The sequence below is a fragment of the Neltuma alba genome, unplaced genomic scaffold (genome assembly GCF_004799145.2).
Source record: "Neltuma alba isolate B1F8T4 unplaced genomic scaffold, ASM479914v2 tig00012216_pilon, whole genome shotgun sequence".
In the NCBI taxonomy this organism is placed as follows: Eukaryota; Viridiplantae; Streptophyta; class Magnoliopsida; order Fabales; family Fabaceae; genus Neltuma; species Neltuma alba.
This window is the reverse complement of record NW_021636751.1, coordinates 1-3,721: the sequence shown is the minus strand read 5'-3', so window position 1 is coordinate 3,721 and position 3,721 is coordinate 1.

The following is a 3,721-nucleotide window of genomic DNA, read 5'->3' as shown; positions in this document are numbered from 1 at the left end:
CATAGCAAAAACTAATTTATTGTAGATATACAATTTTCTTTTATACTTTTTCAAAATGTATGAACTTAAAGAATTAAATAATGTTTGAATTAATCCAATAATCATAATTTTTTAAACTATAATTATCATCTGCACATGCTTAATTTATTCTCATAAACAAACTCATATAATTAAGAGAAACGCAAATATAGAATATCTTTTAAAAATAAACTTTCTGTGAGAATAAAGTGTAAAATTGAACTTATCGTCAAAACTTCTTACATTAATATATATTATTTAATTTAAGTGTAATACTCAAAACATATCTTTAAAAAATTACATACACATTGTATGAATACTTAACTTTTCTTTCTCACCGAATTCTCTTGTTTAGTTAAACTCAAAAAAATTTCAAATGCTCACAATAAAATTTATTGTCATAAATTACAATAAATCATTCAAACTAAGATCATACAATAATATAAATAGCATAAAATAAACAAAATACGAACAATATATCATCTCTTTAATTGTGCACGAATAGCACAATAAAGTACCAATATCATAATATGACCATTTTTTTTTGCTATTCTATTGATATGAAAATAAATATATTCACAATTCATATTCATAAATATGCAAGTAAATTGGCACCATAAATTAACATTTCAAAGTGACCAATAACTACTTTTAATTTTAAATGTTTATCAATCTTAATATCAAATACTTATAATAATATATTTCTACCAATAAATCACAAGAAATTTAAAATAATATTATATAACCTTCTGGATATAGCCTTCTGGGCTAATGATTATATTTTTCAAACTTTGACTAATTTGAACATATTTCTCTATAAGATATTACCTTGGGCATTATAACTACATTTTTATACTTTTCATAATATCTCTTGATCTTTTGATTTCATAACCAATTTTAACATTTACTTTTGTAACAACGAAACTACTACACTTATAGTAATCAATATCAAAAAGTTAACCATGATAGAAAAGAAGCTTTGTAACAATATTAGAAATACTATCATGGTTATATAAAAACATCCTAAATCATATGAGATTAACCATGATAGAAAAAGAGTTAAACCAATCCATAAATATGTCTATCATGGTTAAAGAACTTTCCTAAATTAACTGCGTGCAAAAAGATATTCATAATGGATAGGGCTTTGGGTATTATAAATCTAGAATATCATTTCATTTTCAACCATAAGCCCATAACACGATTTTACTAAATAGTACCTTTCATAACTTTCAACAACAAAATCAAAAGTCATTTCATGTCAAAGATCACTGTGGATTCACCACTCATATCAACAAAGAAATCACATGCAAATGCCTAAAGGCCCTCCGGCCTTCTAACCACATACAGTCCAGTAACAGTTCTCAAAAGTACACTGTCAAAATAATCAATCTCAAACATATCAAGTATGTGGAATGGGCCCTATCGTGGCAATATACATCTATCCAACACAATCAAAAGAGTGGAAGCGCTACAATTTTACAATAGTAGCTCAAGCTTCCGGAGCCTTCCCTGACTGACCCGAACGGGAACTATCATCTGGAAAAGTGTTAAATCAACGGGGTGAGACAAAAGTCTCAGTAACCAACAATCCTACTCATCAAGCATACAAGTAAGTGCTCGTGACGTGTCAAGTGAGACATTACAAATTCATAGTATTCCAACAAATTCATATTGTCAAAGCATATAAAAAGTACAATCAATATCTTTCTTTCCTCCCCTTATATCCACCCACCTTATATCCTCTGACTAAACCATGGGCTAAATCCTCATCCATCTGTGACTGGTAATTAGACAAACTCACCGATCAAGTGATATGGACCGGCCAAAATCCACAGAGCACCAAGACCGGACCATGGGTTCCCCCTCTAGTCTACTAGTAGGGTGTCAATGCCCTATAATGAATAATTGGGCAAAGGACCAATCAGTGTACACCTGATAGCCCACCTGACCCTACCTTATATCCTCAAATGTACATAATTCACCCCTTATATCCTCTTTGTTACAGTCCCATCATCAACATCCGCCAACCCCTCATATATCAACACTCAAAATATTGCATTCATAAACAATCATCAACATGTAAAAATCAATTCGGATTTTCCATTTTTCAATTGACTCATAATACCTAAGATCATCATAATAGTAAACATATATCTTTTGCAACAAAGTCTCACAAGACAATTTCAATAACAACATACTTTCATAGCTCACATCGTAATCCAATTATTATATTTCATAAATTCCTTATAATTCAAAATCATTACAAACAACCTACGAGCATGAATAATAAGTGGAAAGTGGTTACCTCTTGTCTAGAACAAGTATTACCACAAGGTTAACCCGCGTTCTCATACCAATAGCCCAATAATTTAATCTACACAACAATACATTTACATATCAATACACAGCATTTATTAATTACTTACTAACTAAAACATATATTTATAAGTAAAGTTTCTAATTCTATGCTAAACCCCCAAACCTCTCATAACACCCATAATTAAGTCTTTTAGCACAAAATTTATATATCCTCACAATCCAAAATTTTCATTTAAACCTTTCAAAGTATTTACTTTAATACAGATTTTTCTCAAATTTTAAATCTGAAATTATCAATATTTAAAATTCAAAAATCTATTTTAACTTTAAAAATCTCAAAACCAACCATTAGAAATTCACTATACATCAAATGCATCTAAGTAAATAATTTAAATCAACAGTTTCATGGTATAAATATCATATTTTTCATAAATAAATATCTGTTTAACTAAAATAATTCATTTAAAATATTAGGTCAGTCAATAAATAAAACTAAACTGATAGAAATGATCTACTAAAATAGCTCTACAATACTATGCTTACCTATCATCAAAACTCAACACTTGCTTCAAACCCTAACCCAAAATTATCTCTAAACAGAATAAACTACTATCATTAGATAGATTTAGATGAGTGGAAAAACTTTCATGAAGAGAGTTTAATGAAAAGAAGTCATTTGGCTTACCAAAATGATCTGCAAAGTTGAAACCCTACTGGAAAAATGAGAGAGGCGCCGGAGAAGGTGAAAAAAAGACGTCGAAATGTTTCTCTCTCTGGCCCCAACGGTTAAAATAATATTTTGGCAAAATTCCAGTTAAGGACCCCATATTAAAATGGGACAAAATTATAGTTTGGTACCCCCATTTTTTTTTCCTTTTTTTTTTTTTAATCTCCGTTTTATTATTATTATTATTCAGTAATTTCCATATACATATTTTATAAATCTTATTTTCAATAATTCTCTTTTCTTAAATAAATAGAGATAAAAACTCATTTATCAAGCATTAAACTCCTTCTAAACTTAACTAAACACTAGGAATAATAATAAAAAAAAAATTGGGATGTACAACTTTCAATAGATTGGTAAATATATTTGTCTATATTGACTTCTGATCATATTATGATATTTACTCTAATTGTTTTTGACTATAGAGGTATCAATATCTCCTCAATTATGGTTTAATAGCTAAAATCAAATATATTGCCCTTTAATTATTATTCCAACAGTACAATGTGGGCATGCTCGTTATCACTCTTATAGACATGGTTCCTTACTTCAGTACACATAATCAATTTATTCAAATATTAGTCTTCAGGACTATAGTAAAAATCTTTCAAATAAAGTTCTTTATGCCATTTGATGTTTGAACTATTAGCCTTC